The 24,565-nt window shown below is 44.3% G+C and overlaps 1 pseudogene; it reads left to right on the forward strand.

The window, feature by feature from the left end:
* Positions 1-1,100: 1,100 nt before the first annotated feature.
* The window catches only part of LOC135543367 (phospholipid-transporting ATPase IH-like), a 90,851-nt pseudogene continuing 67,386 nt past the window's right edge, over positions 1,101-24,565 (forward strand).

Here is a 24,565-nt window from a genome sequence, read left to right on the forward strand (position 1 = left end):
GTTTTGCTGTGGTGCAGTGGTTGCACAGCTTTTCCTCTACTGGGTGCCATGTTTTGTTTTGACTGTGTTGTAATTTGGCTTGATCTGATTGATTGGATGTTCTGGCCCTGAGGCTTCAGTGTGTTAGTAGAGGAGGTTTGTGAACTCTCTCTTTCTCCCTCTCACAAACACACTTTTTGATTTAAGTTTATTGTAGCCTGCACGTGCCAAAATGAATTAGGCTTTATGGTCCAAATCTTTACCATAGTTCGCTGCCATGCATTAATGGGGAATTTGCCATTCAATTTTGTTTCTAACTCTTAGTGCAACAGTTTTGTGAATTAGTTCCCCCCCCCCAATTTTTACCTAAAATGACATGCCCAAATCTAACTGTCTGTAGATCAGGCCCTGAAGCAAAGATATGCATATTCTTGGTACCATTTAAAAGGAAACACTTTGAAGTTTGTGGAAATGTGAAAGGAATGTGTTAGAATATAACACATTAAATCTGGTAAAAGATAATACCAAGAAGAAAAAAGGACAGTTTGTATTTTTTTGTTTTGTACCATCATCTTTGAAATGGAAAAGAAAGGCCATAATGTATTATTCCAGCCCAGGTGCAATTTAGATTTTGGCCACTAGATTGCAGCAGTGTATGTGCAAAGTGTTAGACTGATCCAAGGAACCATTGCATTTCTGTTCAAAATGTTGTATCAAGACTGCCCAAATGGGCCTAATTTGTTCATTAATAACTTTTGATGTTCAAAACTGTGCACACTCCTCAAACAATAGCATGGTATTATTTCACTGTAATAGCTACTGTACATTGGACAGTGCAGTTAGATTAACAAGAATATAAACTTTCTGCCAATATCAGATATGTCTATGTCCTGGGAAATGTTCTTGTTACTTACAACCTCATGCTAATCGCATAAATCTACATTAGCTCAACCATCCGCAGGGGACCCACCAATCCTGAACAAGTTTTAAGCGATTCTGCTGAGAAAAGACATGAGCATGCATGCCTGACCGAAGCTGATACATTCCAGTTGGTAAGTGTGACACTAGAGTGCGCAAGCGCTTATGGCTCCCAGTGACGTAGCCTATGATGGAAGAAAAACTGTTATTTCCCACAGCGGAGAGCCAAGAAGATTACCGGCGCGAGGAAGGTGAGCGAGAGAAGGCAGGAGAGGAAAAAGAAGACGCTACTTCTGACTAGTAGAAGAAGGGGACTTTGCGTCTGAAACATTAGGGGAAAAGAATACCGCACTGGCTGCTGAATCATAGACTAACATGTCAGCATATGAATGAAACCAGAACTATGAAAGCGCGTGGACATTTGAGCTTTACCTTTCATAGAGAGACAAATAGGTGACTGATCGTATAGGATTACAATAGTCGCACCCAGACTATTATAGTTCTTAGGCAGAAAAAGGGGACCGTCCGAAAGTCATGGAGTATAGAGTAGAAATAAACAATTAGCTAGCGTCAAAGATTAAAGACGGCCAAAAAGAAATTGCTTGGAGCAGCTGGAACCTGTTAAAGAATGGATTTTAGCTCTATTCGCAAGTTCATCACCAGATGGGTAAGTAGCCTATTGCACTGAATTACTTTCTTGGGATCCATTTGGTTGTGCCAAAACAAAAGTATATGGGGTCTAGGCTACCAACTTGTTGGTCAGGTGGTTGCGGCTTTTACAGTCTATTCTCAATGAAACATTGTTGCGTTTCTATGAACAATTATGCGTTTCCATTTCCTATGTTGCCCTATACACTCGTACCCATATACCGGTTGAAATGGCAGATTTCCGCACTAATAAACTCCTAAATTGGAACGTAGTGGCTGTACAGGAACACTATACATGACGTCAGAGCTCTGGCTATGCACTTCACAGCGCTGTGTGGGGTTTGACTGACAGCCTTTCTGAATTTGAGGACCACGCACGACAAAAATATTGCCCCTATCCCACCCGCTAATTGGGCAACATTTGCAAATGTTTTGTTGTCTGAATAAATTAAGATTACTTAATAATATATTTTGAAATATGAGACATTGAGGATTATAGTAAATACCGCTTTGATGTCATACAGGCAAGCCAATCAGTGAGTCCAAATGTGAACTTCACATTTCGAAATTATAAAACTCATGTCGTATACAGTGTCAACGTTTATGACCATTATGTTTTATGTACAGTTACAAGATGACATGTCGTTATACTCTTTGTTGTTCTGAACAGAATGAGACTTTGTTTATTATGAAGAAAATGTGTCTTGGCACACGCACCCGAACGCACTAATGACTCCGTTCTATGTACACCAAAAGTACGATTTGTTTCTCTGAATTGCCTCGTAAAAGCTGTTAGATCGTATTTTATAACTTAGCTAGTAATGTTGGCAATATAACAAGCTTTCAAATTATGCCCCCCTGTCATAGATTGCGATTTATAACGGACCGTTTTGGGGTTGTGTAAACAACAACAGTAATTGTGTGATGGCGGCGATTCAGGTGTGTGTTCCAAATGAAATAATTACAAGTGTGCTTGCTCTAGTTCCTCAACGTCACAGCTAGGAGAGCAAAAAAGTACCTTATAGTTGAAGACTCTTCTTTGAGTCATTAAAGTGCTTTGAAATTGCTTAGGAACTGTGCACACTTTGGAGAGGTGTGGTTACTTGGCGACACCAGTTAGTCCTCTCACTCAAACGTTGTTTAAAACAAAAAACAAATGTTTTTGTTTCATGTTGCACCTACCCCACATTTTCCAGGAATAGTCTTATCAGGTTACTGAATGTGTCTAGAGTATTTTCAGATTTCGTTATCAACAAATGTGGCGTAAATGTAAAATGCACATAAAATCAAGTGTAATGTTGGATGTTTTGTTGTTGTCAGGTGAGCTGTTGTGTACTCATCTTTCGTCTCATAATTTTCTTCAAACTGTTCCCTTTCAGTTGTTACAATGGTTATGCATTTGAATATTTATTTTGTGAGAAACATTTCAATTTCGCCCTATCCATATCAGCCAATTCCCTAGGGTGTAAAAGGTTAAATAGGCTACATCATAACAATTAAAATAAATTAAGCAAGGAGTTTGTAATGGGTCGGTTTAAACTATTTGAATTGCACAACGTCACTATCGTCTTGACTCTGTAAACTGAAGTATGGACTCACTCTTAGAATACAGAAAGAGCAAATCATCGTAGTTGCATTTAAACCACAGTTAAGTCTATAGGGTTCTACAATTGTTCCTCGAGCTTAACAGAGGAGTCACTTGTAGCCTATTGGATTTGTATTTAATTTATAGCCTAGTTACAAAATCATTTATTGATATGTTTGTCTTCTGTCATCACCAGGAACCTGTGCTGACTGCTGATACAGCATCAATATCACCTCATGTCTTTTTCATTAAATAGATTATGATATAAGCACATTGGTCGGCAGATAGGATAAAGTCAAACTGATGTGCGCAATGACAGACGTAATGGACAGCACACGCCAAACCATCAATTCAGTATGTTTGAATTTAGGAACAATAATGATTGAAAACTGAATCATTGACTGAAATGTAAACATAACAATCATGGAATTGAACTCATGAGGTAGAGACCCCTGGTAAAGTTTTGTAAAACAACAACAACCCAACAGTGCATATATACACTTCTACCAATTTATTTATGTTCTGTGTTGCATGTTAAAAGATTAAGCAAAAATATTTCACATATCCATAAACCACCTGTTCATAAGTTTACATCAGAGGAGGCTGGTGGGAGGAGCTATAGGAGGACAGGCTCATTGTAATGAATGGAATAAATGGAACGGATTCAAACATGGTTTCCATATGTTGGATGTGTTTTGATACCGTTCTATTCCAGCTATTACAATGAACCCATCCTCCTATAGCTCCTCCCACCAGCCTCCACTGGTTTACCTAAAGCAAACAAACACTCCTTCTGTCTTTATGACCAGGCAGGAACACATCCCATTACCACACATTAGACCATATGTCTAGCATAGTTTTGTGGAGATTTCGTAATCCAGTGGTTTTAGGGTTGATGTGTGCTGCTGGGCAAATCAATAGCTTACAGCGGAGACTATGGGCTGTGGGTTATCCAGTTCAGTACAGTAATGCGTGTTTGGCGCTAATCCAGAGGGCTGCTCCCATGAGGCAACGGGGTCCGTGGCATTTGAAGAAGCTTATGGACATATTACTGACTGTAGCCATTAACTGAATGAATGAGACGTAGTGTGGTGCTCTCAGGTATTAAAGGGTAGCTGCCCAGTGCACACACCTGGCTCTCTGGGCTTAATATGCATACTGCTTATAGATCTGAATTGTGGCAGAGAGAAACTTCAGTTTATTCAATGTTGTGCTTCAGTGATTATTTGTGATGAATGGATCACCTCAATAACATGGCATCTTTGGCTCAACAACAAAACTACACAGAACATCAATGGATTAGTCGGGGTATACATGCGAGTCATCCAGCGCGTCACCTCTGAAGGCCATGACTGTAGCCGCGTGTTGAGACGTGTGTTTATCAGCAAACAGACGGGCTGACAGACAGACAGACTCTGATTCACACAACCTCGCTCTGTTGAGAGATGATGGACGTGAATTAAAGAATAGCAAATAGTGATGTTGTCTTGGTGATTGGCGATAAACCTATATCCATAGGACTTCACTACATACATGACTATTGAATAACATACTGTAACTTTTGATAGGCATCAATGGTATCTATTAGAGAGCAGTCCTGTGACAGTGAGTAGAGGGAGGCAAGCCCTTGGATGCAGTAGGCACTGGGTTAGTTAGTCACGAGGGGACTGTGGAGAGAGCGAGAGTGTAATGTATAACGAAAAGCTCGGGCCCCCCTGAACTTTGATCTAATGCGTAGTAATGCTGTCTTGCGTTAGGAGAAAAGAGGAGAGGAGAAGATTTTTACACACACACCCTCTCTCACACACACACACACTCTCTCACACACACACACACACACACACAGTTATGCAAGTGTACCTTTTTTAGGTTGACAATTTCAAATTGTCATTCCCGCAAAAGTGTTCAAAGGCAGCACTGTAATCTTTGTAGCTGTCAGTTTGCACAAGGTGCCCGCTGTTCCTCTCCTGGTTGTCTTTTTATGCATCTCCTCCTTGTCAACATGTCATGATTCTGTCATCAGTCTCAGCCAATGACATCTGTTCGCTATTCAATTATTTGGTTCCCGCAGCAGCTACTCTTCCCTATTCCTGAGGGTTCACTCAAAACACAAGTACAAAATCATACACATACACAGAAACATAGAAACAACAACAGCATAGAGACAGTAATGCATTATTCATTAACACGAAGGTGAGTAATGAAACATGTATGAAGCAGATCGGGCGACCGACCGACAGACACAAGCACATAGGAACAGTAACACACTGGTCAATACTAGAAAGGTGGGACAGAGCCTGACACTCTCGGGCCGTGGCTGTTTGGCTGCGGACTAATCAGCCCGTCTGGACAGGAAGTCTCTCTCCTGCTGACTTCCTGTCTCCTGGGGATTAGGTTAGGAGTGGGGGAGCTCTCTCTCTCTCTCTCTCTCTCTCTCTCTCTCTCTCTCTCTCTCTCGCTATCCACATAGATAGATAATCTCATTTATACTCGCCAGGGGGAGGGACCTTAATGAAACACTAGAACCACGTCATGATATAATTGGGTCATGTTGTTGAGAGGTGATTATGAGGTGAATATACAGACATGTAAATGATCATATCTGACTGCACAATGGATCTCGCCAATTGGGACAAGAAGATATTGAATTAATTTGCTTTGAAAGGGAAACTCATGAGCATGTAATGTTACCATGATGTAATGTAGCCTATACTCTGTTACATTAGATGTACTGTATAGCATGTTCTTAGTGTTTCATTATTCCTGATAGTCAGTAATACAGTACTACAGCATCTGTGTCCACCAGTGGGATACTTACACAGGGTCTACTGCCTATGTATGGTGTTGTGACTGTTGTGCTGTATTTCTAGGGACAGAACGGGACAGGAGGGACGTTTTGGGATTAGTAGGATCTGAGCTAAACGGATAACGGGCCATGACACCACTTGTCGTTAGTGTTTAGACTTAGGATCCGGTCAGGGGTTTCTAAAGTTCACACAAACATTTTATCTGATCAAATTTTTTGTTGTTGTTGTGCAAATTACATCAATTCAAAAGCTGTACTGTACATTACAATATTATGTAATATGCTTGGTCTTTTTAAAACCATTTTTCTGAGATAAAGGAAAAAAAGCTAATTTCCTTGAAGTAGGCTTGCTGCATGAAAATACTATGCAACTCTCAATGGACATGAGTACGTATTTCTCCTGAAGACCTCACTCATAGAGCTTCGACTCAAGCTTCCCGTATTGATCGAGCTGTAGCCAGGTTAAATAGCGGTATTATGACTGTGTGAGCTGTGTAATCACAGTGTTATCACACCTCGCTGCACCCACCCTCTGTGTCTCTCGGTCCAGGGTCTTTCAGCCAGGTGGTAATAACATATGGCTTAACACCCTCATACCGTACGTGTGTCTCTGTGCGGACAGACGGGGCTACTTCTTGAACAGGGATCCACAGAGCTCCTCCTTATTCCATTTTGTCTTGTTGCTCTCCTTTAAGTATCCGGTTAATTCCTTTCCATCCAATAACAATAACATTCTACTTTCCATTCATTTGGTTCCAACATGGTGCCCATCATAATTCTAGAATCTCAAAGCAAGTTGACCACCAAACTCTGTATATCTTTGGCCCTGCCTATAACTATTGAGCTGCTACAGCTCCAGTATTACCAACCGTACTGCTGAGTATCAACCTACACAGGGAGGGCCCTGTGGACCAAGAGGCTGATGATGGATTGCAGTGATTTAATGAAGCAGAAAAGGCCACATCAGGAGAGATTGAGCCAGTGAGTGGTTGAACTTGGTAATGTTCCACGTGTTGGTTGCGGGCCTTTGGATAGGAACACTAAATCAAATCCAATCAAATGTATTTATATAGCCCTTCGTGCATCAGCTGATATCTCAAAGTGCTGTACAAGAACCCAGCCTAAAACCCCAAACAGCAAGCAATGCAGGTGTTGAAGCACGTTGGCTAGGAAAAACTCCCTAGAAAGGCTAAAACCCAGCGAGGAACCAGGTTATGAGAGGTGGCCAGTCCTCTTCTGGCTGTGCCGGGTGAAGATTATAACAGAACATGGCCAAGATGTTCAAATGTTCATAAATGACTAGCATGGTCAAATAATAGGTCTGGGACAGGTGGCACGTCCGGTGAACAGGTCAGGATTCCATAGCCGCAGGCAGAACAGTTGAAACTGGAGCAGCAGCACGGCCAGGTGCTGATAAAGGGGGGCATAACCCTTAATGCCGTCCCCCTCAGAGAATCAGATCTCACTACACAGCACACACTCATTCTTTAGAGATCACACAGAGACAGGAACATTGCTCAGGTGCATCTCAACATGTTGAAATGGCTTTGGGCTCAATTCAATCTCAATGACAGTACTCCCTTTCTTTTAGCAGTGTTTTGTTATTAGGTCACTGGTCCCAGAGCCCAGAAGGAGCTGCCCAAAACCTGTTCCATGTGATCCAACTGAAACGGTTCTAATCTACAGTGATGTCAGGATGAAAGCAGCCCAGCATGACACATTCATAAAACTGAATGTAGATAGAACACTGTATGATAGAACATTGTCCATTCTACACAATACAATACAATACAAACTATGTGGATGGATCGTGCAGGACATGCTGTCCTAGAGAACAGAGCCCCTCTACCTATCCACAGCAGTGTCAGAGGAGAATGAGCCAGTCTAGCACAGCAGACAGTGGTGATGTAATAGCAATGGATGGTGGATGAGCGTTTGTCAGTTTGATAGGACCTTAGTGTAGTGAAGCGTGAAAGTCCTCACTGTTCGAATAGGAGAGATTCTCAACTTCGAGACTTGATGAACTGCACGCTCAGCCTGGAAATACATTATGAAAGAGAGAGAGAGAAAGAGCTTGACATTCCCTTTGATCTATTATGACTGATATTAATCAGATTATTGACGAGCAACTAGTTACAAATGGACATCCCTCCTCACGGTCCCCTGCTGGGATGGTAATGAGGAGCTAATGGTTAAATAATTGTCAGAATTCTTGAAGAATGTGCCATGACAACTTGGAGACACACTGTCTGTCCTTGGAATAAATTGTGTGAATGAGTGTAAGATGGGGAGGGGGGGTGTCTTGAGTGTCCTTGAAACACACTGTCACTGAGTAAAAGAGGAAGAGATGGAGAGAGGAGATGAAAGAGAGGGGGAGTGGCTGAGGGCACCGGTGGCAGCTTTATTTCACGGCTGATAGGGAGCTAATGAAACACACTGTCACTGAGTAAAAGAGGAAGAGATGGAGAGAGGAGATGAAAGAGAGGGGGAGTGGCTGAGGGCACCGGTGGCGGCTTTATTACACGGCTGATAGGGAGCTAATGAAACACACTGAGGCATAGTACTATTTTATCCACTGTGTCAACACCATAGGTGAGAGCCGTGGTGCAGCGTACCATAATATAGATCCTCCTCCTGTTGCCACAGTGACGACCAAGGACATCAAGGTTCATGCACCCAGCTCTCTGGCCCGTGTCCGGACGAGCGGAGCGGAAAACCAGTGTGTGATCCCCTTTTAAAAAACCCTTTTCAGGGTTATAATGGAGCACAAAGACTAGTTCGATTAGAAGTTAATGGTTGGTTCTGTAGACGTCACGCTGCCGATGTGTTTAGGCTGTGACCTCTGACCTTTCAACATTGGTTGTCGTCATAGAAAACATTTTAAACACTCGTGATTGACTGTCTATGGCTTGTCTGTCATACATAATGTACAAGAAAGGTCGTCTGAAAACTAGAACAAAGACATGGCAGTCTGAATTTTAACTTTGGTCTTCATCATGTAAGGATGTGTTCTCTGCAGCAGAAAACTGATAGTGTCAAAGTGTCATTCTGTTTTGACATGAAAAACACACACCATCTCCTATTAATGAAAGATAATTATATTTTCCTAATTTGTACCATGTTCTAACAAGATCCTGCTTCAACTCTGTTGTCTCTGATCATCAGAGGAAGACCTCAGTCTCACAGAGGAAGACCTCAGTCTCACAGAGGAAGACCTCAGTGTAGACAGAGGGATTTTGTTTCCCTGGAGTACTGGGTCATTGGATCATCATGTGACCGCCCACCAGCCAGGAGGCCTGGGGTGAGACTGCAGCATTACACACTCACAGGAAAAGGGGAAAGGTTTCGTCGACTGAAACCGGTAACGAGAGAGAGAAGGGTTGGGGAATGAGAGAGAGAGAAGGGTTGGGGAATGAGAGAGAGAGAAGGGTTGGGGAATGAGAGAGAGGCTTTATAATAATGTGGTGATGGAAGTCAAATTGAATTGTCTGGGTAATAAAAACAATCTCTTCATGCTCTGAACTGTGGTTGAGTGGATTGTGAGGACATGGGAAGTGCTGGAATGGGGGCTTTCTGAGGTCATTGTGTCACCACTGACTAAAGTAGACTGAAATATAAGCTGAGTGTACAACACATTAGGAACTCCTTCCTAATGTTGAGTTGCCCCCCAGGAAACTTGCGCCTGACACCTACTACTATACCCCGTTCAAAGGCAGTTCAATATCTTGTCTTGCCCATTCACCCTCTGTATGGCACGTGTACACAATCCATGTCTCAATGCTTAAAAATCCTTTAACCTGTCTCCTCACCTTCATCTACACTGATTGAAGGGGATTTAACAAGTAAATTAATAAGGGATCATAGCTTTCATGCAGAGCTGCTGTGAAGGAAGTTGTCAAAGAAGTGAGTTTGTGTTTATACAGGAACTCCTGACCCCACCTACTGTCAACCAATCATTATAGCTATACGAAACCTCACACTGTGCAATTGGGTCCTGAACTTCCTGATGGGCCACCCCCAGGTGGTGAAGGTAGGAAACAACATCTCCACTTCGCTGATCCTCAACACTGGGGCCCCACAAGGGTGCGTGCTCAGCCCTCTCCTGTACTCTCTGTTCACCCATGACTGCGTGGCCATGGGTGATGTCGATTATGGCAGCCCCCCGCACCTCTCTGATTCAGAGGGGTTGGGTTAAATGCAGAAGACACATTTCTGATGAATGCATTCAGTTGTACAACTGACTAGGTATCCCCCTTTCCCAAACTACCTGCCCTCCAGGACACTTACAGCACTCGATGTCAAAGGATCATCAAGGACAACAACCACCGAGCCACTGCCTGTTCACACCGCTACAATCCAGAAGGCGAGGTCAGTACAGGTGCATCAAAGCTGCGACCGAGAGACTGAAAAACAGCTTCTATCTCAAGGCCATCAGACTGTTAAACAACCATCACTAACATTGAGTGGCTGCTGCCAACATACAGATGTGAAATCATTGGCCACTTTAGTAAATGGATCACTAGTCACTTCAATAATGTTTACATTATCTTGCATTCCTCATCTCATATGTACAGTGCCTTGCGAAAGTATTCGGCCCCCTTGAACTTTGCGACCTTTTGCCACATTTCAGGCTTCAAACATAAAGATATAAAACTGTATTTTTTTGTGAAGAATCAACAACAAGTGGGACACAATCATGAAGTGGAACGACATTTATTGGATATTTCAAACTTTTTTAACAAATCAAAAACTGAAAAATTGGGCGTGCAAAATTATTCAGCCCCTTTACTTTCAGTGCAGCAAACTCTCTCCAGAAGTTCAGTGAGGATCTCTGAATGATCCAATCTTGACCTAAATGACTAATGATGATAAATACAATCCACCTGTGTGTAATCAAGTCTCCGTATAAATGCACCTGCACTGTGATAGTCTCAGAGGTCCGTTAAAAGCGCAGAGAGCATCATGAAGAACAAGGAACACACCAGGCAGGTCCGAGATACTGTTGTGAAGACGTTTTAAAGCCGGATTTGGATACAAAAAGATTTCCCAAGCTTTAAACATCCCAAGGAGCACTGTGCAAGCGATAATAGCCTGAAATGTGGCAAAAGGTCGCAAAGTTCAAGGGGGCCGAATACTTTCGCAAGGCACTATATCTGTGTCATATCCTGTGATCAAATATCACAGATGATCGTGTTCGTTGTCCACATTGTGAGTGGGCTGAGGCACCGTAATGATACAAGTATTACAATTTGCTTAATTGCCTAATCTGATCTCACAAAGACATTCTTTTTCAACTTTTACTTTGCGAGCTCCGTGAACTTCAGAACAGATTTCCATTGTTTCAGTATCACTTCCCTACCATGTCCTTTTGTCTCTGTGTGCTTAGAAATCCCTCAGTCTAGGCCTGTAATCTGCTAAATGATCTATTTAAAGATAGTTGGCTCTTGCTGGCAGCCTTTTGTCTATCAAACGCCTGATTAGGTGAGTGGATACAATGTGCCCACATATCGATTTGAAGTGTTTAGGAGAGAAGAGCGAGGCTGCTGTCAGTGATCTGACGGAGAGGTATTGGGTTGTTATGCCTGGCTGCACGTTGAGTGAGTGTGAGAGAGATTTCTGCTAGTCAAAACAATTCGGCTTCAAGTCAGAAAAAAATAACCTCAACTCTCTCCGTTCAAAACTTCCACTGGTATCGATTTTCAATGTTTTCATTCAAACGAACGAAATAAAGGGTTAAAGGAGTCAGAGCTGTGACTGTGGTCTGTGTTGTCCCCTGGCTGGCTCCTCGCTCTATGACAGGGAGGTTCCTGACAGGTCTATGCTATTTTTGGTCCTGGCTTTAGCTGGTGAATGTTTTATAGGTAGTAGGAGATTGACTGGTGCTGCTAAGGTGAGAGTGTCGTGAAGTCATACCACAGGGCCAACACACACGCCTGGCTCTAGTCTGGAGGATTAGATCGCACCACAGACAGACAGCCTTAAAGCCTCTGTATGCTCAATCTGACGTCTGCAGTGGCTGTACAGCATTTACTGAGATACGGCCTCTGCAGAAGTCAGGGCATTCATACTTCTTACGCTCCTCAGAGCTTTTGTGAAGGAAGTTGTCAAAGAAGTGTTTGTGTTTATACAGGAAGTCCCAGTCATGTCAATGCAGAGCTTTACGAGCCCTCCTCATTGTTACAATATGTGGGTGGTGCACGGCGATATAACCTTTTACACTGAGACCAGAGAGACAATTTCACTGTGATGCTCCCACTTACACCCCCGCTAGGTTTTTGAACACAGACTTAGAATTGACAGGTCTTTTTTTGGCATTTCTGTTTTGGAGTCTCTTCTATTGTCATTTGATACATTCTTAGCTACTTTTATTTAATCAGGGGAGTCCAGTTGAGACCAGTGTTCATTTTCAATGGTGGCCTGAGACCACAAAGCAAAAGATTTTAAAGAAATATAACAAGATCCAATAACAAGTACATCACATTAGAACATCAGCAACATCACAGCCTTCATTAACAAGCTACTAAATCAATCAGTCAAAACTATTGCACACCTCTGTGAACTCATTCATCATCAGGGTTTCAAACTGCCCTAGTGGCACCAGGGAATCTAAATGTAATACATTTTGTGGAGCGCGAGAACTAAAAGTGGATTTACCTAATTCCATGGAGACCCGAGGAATCTGAAGAGTTAACCAACCCTGTGAATGGGTTTGGTATCTCATTCATTTATATCTTGGAAGCTTATGTAGTTTATAAAGTTTGAATTGATGGGAGTGGAGGTATAATCAAACCTGGCTGAGCACAGAGCTCTGAGGTGTTCCTCACAGTGCCTGTGTTCAATAGAGCTGAGCAGATGTAGGTTTTAACATATTTACCCCTGCTGAAGGGTCAGCTGGTCTGATCCCACCACACAGTCAGTCCCCCATCACATGACTAAGGCCTGTGTGATCATGTGACTGTTTAGCCCAGAACAGAACTGCCTGTGACCATGTAGATGATCAGTCACTGGGAGCTTTGTTTGGAATCGGTTGAACACAGATATGAATTCTAAGGCTAAAATCTTTTGGCGACAACATCTTGAGTTTTTATGTGCACTTGGTTTGAGTGTTGTCGGGTTGAGTTGGGTGTTTTCCTGTCTCTGGAATGCAGTGCATTGTGTGTGTGTGTGTGTGTGTGTGTGTGTGTGTGTGTGTGGTAGCTTTAGACAAAGGGTGTCTGTTTGAGGAAGTCACACAGAGACCATGTGAGTGGATGACTGGCTGCTGTGGCCTGGGAAGAGGACCAAACCTTGCACCACTCTACAGACGAACAGACTAGCTGTCGTCACAAAGCCATTTCTGGGAGTCATACTGCTTATGAAGCCACATGAACACACTGATAACCTGCACCTTCGTTACTCTGCACCTTTTCCACTTGACGTTAGTAATGCATTCTGATGGAAATGTTCTGTGTGTATCCAATCGTATGTTTAGAATAATGCTGCTGTCTAATAACCTGTCATGGTTGGGTTCATGCGAGTGACCGATTGACTAAGCAATTTGGCAGTATGCCCAGAACATTGCTCTGGGACCCAAAATGAGTATCTCAGTTTCAAGGTAAGAAGCCTGGTGTGGTATCAGTCATGCAGGAACCAACCTTGCTTATATGACTTGTTTGTGTAGCAGTATTAGCAGTATTAAAGAAAAATGGTACCCCTTTTTCTCCCCGATTTCTTGTCCCAACGTTGCAACTCCCGTACGGACTCGGGAGAGGCGAAGGTCGGGAGCCGTGCTTCCTCCGAAACACGACCCAGCCAAGCCGCACTGCTTCTTGACACAATGCCCGCTTAACCCGGAAAGCCGCACCAATGTGTCAGAGGAAACTCCGTAAACCTGGCGACCGTGTCAGCGTGCATTGCACCCGGCCCACCACAGGAGTCGTTAGAGCGCGATGGGACAAGTACATCCCGGCTGGCCACAACCTCCCCGGACGACGCTTGACCAACTGTGCACCGCCCCATGGGTCTCCCGGTCGTGACAGAGCCTGGATTCGAACCAGGACCTCTAGTGTCACAGCTATCACTGCGATGCAGTGCCTTAGACCACTGCGCCACTCGGAAATCCCCTTCAAAGTTTCATCAGGCTTGTATTGAGTTTGTGAACCCCTCAGTCCGTGACAATACAGATTGCTTAATTTACTTGACATTAGTAATGAATCATACTTTGAGGAACAGCATTTTTGTTTCCCGTCCAAGCATTGACAGTGAAACAGCGTCTGTCACAGTGTGCCATGAATCAGTAGGATAATATGATCAGTCTTTCCACATGTAGCAGACGGCCAGTCGGCAATTCATGGAAATAGACTAATTAGTCTGGTTCCATCCTGCTACACCCTGATATCCACCACTTCACACCCCCTGGAGCCTGTCTGGTCCTGCCTGGGACAAAACACAGCCTTGGGAACACTCAGCTCTGGGTGGACTGACTTATAGCCCTGGGACTGGGACAAGTCTGCCTCTACAATAACAAAGAGCCTGGGACGCTGGGACTTAGGTGTTGCTGTTTCCTATCACTCTGTGCTAACCCTAACCTCCGAGATGGCTACGATATCATCTTGTGCCATGGTCTGTGTGTGTAGTGTCTCCTGGAACAAAAGGAGGAAGTGAGAAGATGATTTATGAGGAGATGGTGTAGCGAAGGCCCAGGAGGTTTGGGCTAGTATAGCTTAGCATAGCCTCTTCCTCTGTCCTACCCTCTGTAGCATGGAGAAAGGAGTTTATTAACATAGTTATTCAGCAGCTGTCCTGTACTGAGCCTTACAGTAGACTACTGTATGACCCCATGCATAAAAAAAATATATATATTTCACATTTATTTAACCAGGTAGGCTAGTTGAGAACAAGTTCTCATTTACAACTGCGACCTGGCCAATATAAAGCAAAGTAGTTCGACACATACAACAACACAGTTACACATGGAATAAACAAACATACAAGAACAAGTCTATATACAGTGTGTGCAAATGAGGTAGGATAAGGGAGGTAAGGCAATAAATAGGCCATGGTGGCGAAGTAATTACAATATAGCAATTAAACACTGGAATGGTAGATGTGCAGAAGATTAATGTGCAAGTAGAGATACTGGGGTGCAAAGGAGCAAGATAAATAAGTAACAGTATGGGGATGAGGTAGTTGGATGGGATATTTACAGATGTGCTATGTACAGGTGCTGTGAGCTGCTCTGACAGCTGGTGCTTAAAGTTAGTGAAGGAGATATGTCTCCAACTTCAGTGAATTTTTTTTTTCTTTTTTTTTCTCTTCAGTTCGTTCCAGTCATGGGCAGCAGAGAACTGGAAGGAAAAGGAAGAATTGGCTTTGGGGGTGATCAGTGAGATATACCTGCTGGAGCGCGTGCTACGAGTGGGTGCTGCTATGGTGACCAGTCAGCTGAGATAAGGCGGGGCTTTACCTAGCAGAGACTTGTAGATGACCTGGAGCCAGTGGGTTTGGTGACGAGTATGAAGCGAGTGCCAGCCAACGAGAGCATACAGGTCGCAGTAGTGGGTAGTATATCGGGCTGTGGTGACAAAACGGATGGCACTGTGATAGACTGCATCCAATTTGTTGAGTAGAGTGTTGGAGGCTATTTTGTGAATGACATCGCCAAAGTCGAGGATTGGTAGGATTGTCAGTCACTCTATCAGAGAAGTAGTTGGTGAACCAGGCAAGGCAATCATTTGAGAAACCAAGGCTGTTGAGTCTGCCGATAAGAACGTGGTGATTGACAGAGTCGAAAGCCTTGGCCAGGTCGATGAATACGGCTGCACAGTAATGTCTCTTATCGATGGCGGTTATGATATCTTTTAGGACCTTCAGCGTGGCTGAGGTGCACCCATGACCAGCTCTGAAACCAGATTGCATAGCGGAGAAGGTACGGTGGGATTCAAAATGGTCAGTAATCTATTTTTTAACTTGGCTTTCGAAGACCTTAGAAAGGCAGAGTAGGATAGATATAGGTCTGTAGCAGTTTGGGGCTAGAGTGTCTCCCCCTTTGAAGAGGGGGATGACCGTGGCAGCTTTTCAATCTTTGGGAATCTCAGACGATATGAAAGAGAGGGTGAACAGGCCAGTAATAGGGGTTGCAACAATTTCGGCAGATAATTTTAGAGAGGGTCCAGATTGTCTAGCTCGGTTGATTTGTAGGGGTCCAGATTTTGCAGCTCTTTCAGAACATCAGCTATCTGGATTTGGGTTAAGGAGAAATGGGGAGGCTTGGGTGAGTTGCTGTGGGGGGGGGGGGGTGCAGGGCTGTTGATCGGGGTAGGGGTAGCCAGGTGGAAAGCATGGCCAGCCGTAGAAAAATGTTTATCGAAATTCTCAATTATAGTGGATTTATTGGTGGTGACAGTGTTTCCTAGCCTCAGTGCAGTGGGCAGCTGGGAGGAGGTGCTCTTATTCTCCATGGACTTTACAATGTCCCAGAACTTTTTTGAGTTTGTGCTACAGGATGCAAATTTCTGCTTAAACAAGCTAGCCTTCACTTTTCTAACTGCCTGTGTATATTGGTTCCTAACTTCCCTGAAAAGTTGCATATCACAGGGGCTATTCGATGCTAATGCAGAAGATGTTTTTGTGCTGGTCAAGGGCAGTCAGGTCTGGAGAAAACCAGGGGCTATATCTGTTCCTGGTTCTACATTTCTTGAATGGGGCATGCTTATTTAAGATGGTGAGGAAGGCACTTTTAAAGAATAACCAGGCATCCTCTACTGACGGGATGAGGTCAATATCATTCCAGGATATCCGGGCCAGGTCAATTAGAAAGGCCTGCTCGCTGAAGTGTTTTAGGGAGCGTTTGACAGTGATGAGGGTGGTCGTTTGACCGCAGACCCGTTACAGATGCAGGCAATGAGACAGTGATTGCTGAGATATTTGTTGAGGGTGTCCGTGTTTACGGCTTTTGGGGTTGTACCTGGTGGGTTCATTGATAATTTGTGTGAGATTGAGGGCATCAAATTTAGATTGTAGGTTGGCTGGGGTGTTAAGCATGTCCCAGTTTAGGTCACCTAGCAGCACTGGAGCTGTCCTGTACTGAATCTTACAGCAGACTACTGCATGGATGATGTGTTATTTAATTAACACTAGGCTACACATTCTATGAACCACATGTGTGGAATGCAGTTAGTACCGAGGCCTATGTTTCATGTCATTTCACTGCAACATTACAACTCCATATACGTAGCTAAAAGACTTACTGTATGTGCAACTATGATCATGTAAAAATGTAGTGTGACCATTGGTTGTGATTGAATAGGAGAGGAGTGGATATGTACGCTGAGTTACTGTAGCCTCCCTCAGCATAAGGCTCTATAGACAGATCCCTCTACCTCTGTCAGGTGGGCTTTTATAAAGAGCTGCTGCTACTGTGTTCTGCCCCGGTGACCCCGATAGACACAGAAGTAGGTGAATATCTTTCTCTATGAAACTCTGTCCCCAGTGAATAACCGGCATGGTAATAATACGGTGCTGATGTAGAGTTTATGTTGTAGCGTTAAGCCACAACAAATAATAGTGAACATATGTGGTTTGTATAGCAACGCGGAGTCATAAGCCTTTTTCTATTGGCTATTTAATGTAACAGTCACCTTCAGTGTGCAGGAGTATTGATGATATGCCAGCAGTGTAGTTATGGCATTCCATAGTTGGGATGGTTCAGTGTGACATAAAGACTAATGGGAACCTGGAGCAGGTATTACATAATAGCCACACCCTGGCTTCCTCTCCTCTCCTTGTCTCCTTTCCTTTCCTCTTCAGTGAGATGAAAACTGGGACAGGCGAGATGTTTCCTCCAAAGACAATCTCTCATGGAATGTTTACACTCCTTAGTTCACTGTTAGCTCATGGCTGGGAAACAGTGCAGTGTCATGCAATACCATTCAACTGGAAAACTCAAGCGTGTCTGTGTGTAATGAGTGACTCAGCTGGTAGTACTATAGTTCTCAGCGCTCTGTCTCCCACAGTAACAGCGGGGAGGAGATGAGAGGAGAGGAGGGGACGGAGGAGAGGGGGAGGAGGAGGGGACGGGAGGTGAGGAGGAGATGAGAGGAGGGGAGGAGAGTGTACCTGCTGTTGCATGTAGTAGATCCTAGATCTACATTTTATTTAACCTTTATTTAACAAGGCAAGTCAGTTAAGAACAATTCTTATTTACAGTGATGGCCTACCTAGAGGCAAAAGGCCTCCTGCGGGGATGGGGGCTGGGATACAAAAAAAGTGTTTATATATACATATATAAGGACAAAACACACAACACTACATAAAGAGAGACCTAAGACAACAACATAGCATGGTAGCAACACAACATGGCAGCAGCACAACATGGTAACAGCACAAAACATGGTACAAACATTATTGGGCACAGACAGCAGCACAAAAGGCAAGAAGGTAGAGACAACAATACATCATGTAAATCAACCACAACTGTCAGTAAGAGTGTCCATGATTGAGTCTTTAAATGAAGAGATTGAGATAAAACTGTCCAGTTTGAGTGTTTGTTGCAGCTCATTCCAGTCGCTAGCTGCAGCGAACTGAAAAGAGGAGCGACCCAGGGATGGGTGTGCTTTGGGGACCTTTTAGCAGAATGTGACTTATCAGAACGGGTGTTGTATGTGGAGGATGAGGGCTGCAGTAGATATCTCAGATAGGAGGGAGTGAGGCTTAAAAGGGTTTTATAAATAAGCATCAACCAGTGGGTCTTGCGACGGGTATACAGAGATGACCAGTTTACAGAGGAGTATAGAGTGCAGTGATGTGTCCTATAAGGAGCATTGGTGACAAATCTGATGGCCGAATGGTAAAGAACATCTAGCTGCTCGAGAGCACTGGGGATGACAGAAATGATATTACCTTCCAATACCTCTGCACATTGATCATTACCATCCTGCCTCTCTATGTATCAATTACTACAATCCTCCAGTTCAGGCTGGCGCTGGAGAAGGGAATGGTTTCTTTCTTTCTCTCTCTCTTGCCAGTTGATGTTATTTTTAATTTTACCTTTATTTAACTAGGCAAGTCAGTTAAGAACAAATTCTTATTTTCAATGACGGCCTAGGAACAGGGAGTTAACTGCCTGTTCAGGGGTAGAACGACAGATTTGGACCCTGTCAGGTCGGGGATTTGAACTTGATGAACATCGAGTCCAACGCTTTAACCACTAGGCTACCCTGCCGCCCCCAGGTGAGCTCACAACACAGGTGCAGGACTGGAGCTAAACACATAATCAGCCTGTGATATCTCAAGTGGTGGAGCCAAACCAAACACACTGACACAGGCACGTATGCTCGGGGACTGTTGTTCTACGCCGTGGAGAGGGTGTTGATTTCAGATTACCACACGGTCGCCTAGAATGAGTCACACCAACCATCTCAGTTCACCCCGTACATGGAACACAATTCTGACACGCTGACATCTTGGTTGGTTGTTTTGAAAATCAGCCTGGCCTCCAGACAGAGCCTGATGGTTACTATAATAGCAGGAACAGCCATATGAAGGTACAGGGGGCTGGGGAGGCCTGATCTCAACACATTGGCACGGTCACACATTCAAAATGCAACAGTCAGTGAGGGACAACAAAGCCCTGGGGGATCTCACATGGTCAGCCTGGCCGCTTGTCCAGATTGAGTCTTATAGACTGGCCTGCCTGCCTGCCTGCCTCTGCTCTGCTTGGCTCTCAAAGGTTTAAGTGATTATAGTTTGATGTCGTCTACTTTACATGGCCTCTCTCTCTCTCACACACACACACACACACACACACACACACACACACACACACACACACACACACACACACACACACACACACACACTGTCGTGATTAAGTGATATGACATGCTATTCTATAAAATAATTTCTCCGTAATTAATATTACCTGATTGAGCTAATCATGTAAATGTAATTAACTAGAGAGTTGGGCACCACAAAATAATATTTATAGAGCTGTTATCTTCCGAATAAACTTTTAAAGACCTAGTAATATTTTACATCAATAGCAGTCAATATTAATCGTCATCTTAATTCAGTCTCATCTGAAAGTTGTAAATTCTTGGTTATCTGCACGAACCCTGGCTAACAAATTGAATCAGCGATACAAAATTGGGTTTAATTATTTATTGACTAAATACCTAACTAATCACACAGAATTACACATATTTAAATCATAACTTGATTACAAATTACGTCATAAAGGAAAACGTCTCTAGTGGGCAGAACAGATATGACAGCTGGCTACACAAAAGAAAAGGGGCTGGGTTTGAGTGAAAGAGCGGGAAGACTGAGGAACAAAGGGCGAAGCTGTGCTATTGTAAATACAGTATCTTATGCATTCTAAATTACCGCCCATTTGGAAAAGGAAAATACAATAAATATTTACTCTGAGCTACGCTTCAGGAGGTTGGTTGTAGATGGAAGGAGAGTTCAAAGTTCATACCATTCGCAACCAAAGCTCACGCTGATGTTGGCTTCATTCTGTAGTTATTATCTGAACCATTCTGACATCGGACCGTCGTCCTCACATCCTCGGAACAGGAGGTTACATTGTCGTCAAGGGCTTATATAGGAAGGGAGAGGAGGGCGTGTTTGAAAAGTTTTATAGCCCATGTCCCTTCACAGGGGCGGGCCACTGATTGAGCAGAGCCCTATCTTATGAAAACCCAAATCTCACATTTTAGAAGCTAAAATCACATTTCATCCCATCACAAATTTCATATTCAAACATTTAAATTGAACAACAATTCCATGTGAATCTCTACAGTAGACTTTCCACTGTAGAGTTTGTCATCTGATCATTGATGAGAATATCTCAGATGACAACCGAACTCACATGATATTCATTAAGTACCACCGCATATGTTCCATTGGTCAGATTACCAGAATATAGTTCATTTCCCCCCACCTTCTGATGTTCCCAGAATCTCTATGTTAACCAAGGGTTTTGCAAATGTAACATCAGTAGGGTAGAGAGAGGAAAAAGGGAGAAAGAGGTATTTATGACTGTCAAACCTACCCCCCCCCCAAGGCCAACGTCATGACAACACACACACACACACACACACAAACACACACGGGGTTAATGGCTGCTGAAACATCTGGCCAACCACGCTGGCTGTGCACACGCACCCAAACACACACATCTTCACTAGCACACACACCCTGCACATCTGGCCTACCATGCTCCTGGGCTCAGTAAAGCCTATTAGCTGTGTTACCAGGACCAGGGGGCTGGCCCCTATGGTCCCACAGAGAGGGGAAGAAGGTATAGACAGAAACACCATGGTAGATCAGGCCTGTTTTGCATTCCCTTTTCCCTTTGCAAATCACTCCAATGGGTAGATGTACAGTATGTGAAAGAGCCACATAGTACATAGTGACATAGTGACCCTGAGGCCGTGGCAGTAAGGCAGTTGATGTATTGTGGATCAGTCTGAGCTTGTTTGGTAGGGCTGTTTATCTCCAGGCAGTGCAAGACACTGACAGATGGAGGCCACAGCAGGGGTGTAATCTGTGGGGTGTAATCAACCCACAGACAGAGTACAGTAAGGCCCATCTGCAGAGCTACAGAGTTCATCTAACTATCCTCCATTTTGACTCGGAACCTTCCATGACAATAACATTCTAAGTGGTCCCTCTACAATTTGATTGTTTTGGAACCACAGAGCTTTTCCAAAGCTTGGACTGAAAAACGGAAAGGTTACGGCTTTCTCAGGGGTTGTCAAGATTCTAGTCATCTTGAGCAGGACTCCCTGGAGATCTGGGGATTTACAGTAAGTTCTAAATGGCTCGGACAGAGAGAAAAGAGAGAGCGGAGACAAGAGAGGAACACAGGTACCTTGGAAGCAGTCTATGGTGAAAATCCTTTTCTCCTTGGCTTCCCTTGCCTGCCAACACATTCCTCTCCTAATCTCTGGAGCAACAGGGAGACCAGGATCGCACACACATATGCACACAGACACACACACGGACACACACACGCACACGGACACACACACACACACGGGCACAGACACACAAATACGCATATGTATGCACACACTCATTCATGCAGTTACACCCATGTGCACGCACGCACACACACACACACACACACACACATACGGGCACAGACACACAAATACGCATACGTTCGCACACACTCATTCATGCAGTCACGCCCATGCGCACGCATGCACACACACACACGCTGTGTGTTGTGTGTCAGCATATCGTTTGACTTGTTGCCCATGTGACAATGCTATTTACCCAGCTCTTGTCTCTGCCTGTATTCCTCCCTGATATTTCAAGCCTGCGAGACGGTCAGCTATTGAAGAGCTGGGGACGGGACAGTAGAGATTCTCCTTATCTCTCTACCTCAGAACTTACATTAAATGACCATCTCTATTCTCTGTTCCATTGTTCCTAGCTACCTAGTGTTTCACCCTCTGTGATGGTGACATAAATAGATCACCACTTGTATCTGTTTTTATCAGTTCTCGAGCTAGCGTTTCTGCTATGGCTACATGGCCGGAAGTGTGGGTGTATTGTACAACACACTTATCTTTCACACACTTTCACACAACCTTGTGTAGTGGGGGACAGTAACACACTTTAACAGCCTGTTTTTATCTGAAACCCGTCTAACCACAACATAGTGTTGCTGTGCTGTTCATTGCCCAGTGAGTGTTGTTGGATTGGTCCCTGGTCTCTCTGTGTGACTGCAAATGGACCAGCAGGCAGTCATGTCCAAGAGTGAGTGAGGCTGAAATGTGATCTCCCCCGTTCAACCCCAACTCCCCCCTCACTCCCTCCTCTCCCCCTCAATGCTGCTGTCGATAGTCAGCCTGTGTCTTCATTGATGCTTCCCATCAAATATTAACACGGCGTCTCCCTTCTTTATTTTGCTCGCTCTCTACTGAGGAGGCATTACAACATCTAAGTGCCTGTGCATTAGAATCCAGGAATTGTCCCAGCAGTGGGGGATGGGTTGTCCTGCACTTCCTGTTTACGACAATTACAGCACTGTTTCCACCAGTGTAACTGTTACTGTCACTGTCTAGTATATTAACTGTAATTCACTAAACACATTCCTACACTTACTCTCTTTATTTGTACTATTTTCTATATTGTAGAATAATAGGGAAGACATCAAAAAAGTGTTAAACAAATCAAAATATATTTTAGATTCTTCAAAGTTGTCACCCTTTGCCTTGATGACAGCTTTGCACACACTTGGCATTCTCTCAACCAGCTTCACCTGGAATGCTTTTCCAGCAGTCTTAAAGGAGTTCCCACATATGCTGAGCACTTGTTGGCTGCTTTCCTTTACTCTACGGTCCAACTCATCCCAAACCATCTCAATTGGGTTGATGTCAGGTGATTGCGGAGGCCAGGTCATCTGATGCAGCACTCCATCACTCTCCTTCTTGGTCAAATAGCTCTTATACAGCCTGGAGGTGTTTTGGGTCATTGTCCTGTTGGAAAACAAATGATAGTGGGACTAAGATGGTGGCTTCAAGAGGGCCACCATTGCTCCTGTTCCCAAGAAAGCTAAGGTAACTGAGCTAAACGACTACCTCCCCGTAGCACTCACTTCCGTCATCATGAAGTGCTTTGAGAGACTAGTCAAGGACCATATCACCTCCACCCTACCTGACACCCTAGACCCACTCCAATTTGCTTACCGCCCAAATAGGTCCACAGACGATGCAATCTCAACCACACTGCACACTGCCCTAACCCATCTGGACAAGAGGAATACCTATGTGAGAATGCTGTTCATCGACTACAGCTCGGCATTCAACACCATAGTACCCTCCAAGCTCGTCATCAAGCTCGAGACCCTGGGTCTCGACCCCGCCCTGTGCAACTGGGTACTGGACTTCCTGACGGGCCGCCCCCAGGTGGTGAGGGTAGGCAACTACATCTCCTCCCCGCTGATCCTCAACACTGGGGCCCCACAAGGGTGCGTTCTGAGCCCTCTCCTGTACTCCCTGTTCACCCACGACTGCGTGGCCACGCACGCCTCCAACTCAATCATCAAGTTTGAGGACGACACAACAGTGGTAGGCTTGATTACCAACAACGACGAGATGGCCTACAGGGAGGAGGTGAGGGCCCTCGGAGTGTGGTGTCAGGAAAATAACCTCACACTCAACGTCAACAAAACTAAGGAGATAATTGTGACTTCAGGAAACAGCAGAGGGAACACCCCCTATCCACATCGATGGAACAGTAGTGGAGAGGGTAGCAAGTTTTAAGTTCCTCGGCATACACATCACAGACAAACTGAATTGGTCCACTCACACAGACAGCATCGTGAAGAAGGCGCAGCAGTGCCTCTTCAACCTCAGGAGGCTGAAGAAATTCAGCTTGTCACCAAAAGCACTCACAAACTTCTACAGATGCACAATCGAGAGCATCCTGGCGGGCTGTATCACCGCCTGGTACGGCAACTGCTCCGCCCTCAACCGTAAGGCTCTCCAGAGGGTAGTGAGGTCTGCACAACGCATCACCGGGGTCAAACTACCTGCCCTCCAGGACACCTACACCACCCGATGTTACAGGAAGGCCATAAAGATCATCAAGGACATCAACCACCCGAGCCACTGCCTGTTCACCCCGCTATC

This window comes from Oncorhynchus masou, chromosome 7 (assembly GCF_036934945.1).
Source record: "Oncorhynchus masou masou isolate Uvic2021 chromosome 7, UVic_Omas_1.1, whole genome shotgun sequence".
In the NCBI taxonomy this organism is placed as follows: domain Eukaryota; kingdom Metazoa; phylum Chordata; class Actinopteri; order Salmoniformes; family Salmonidae; genus Oncorhynchus; species Oncorhynchus masou.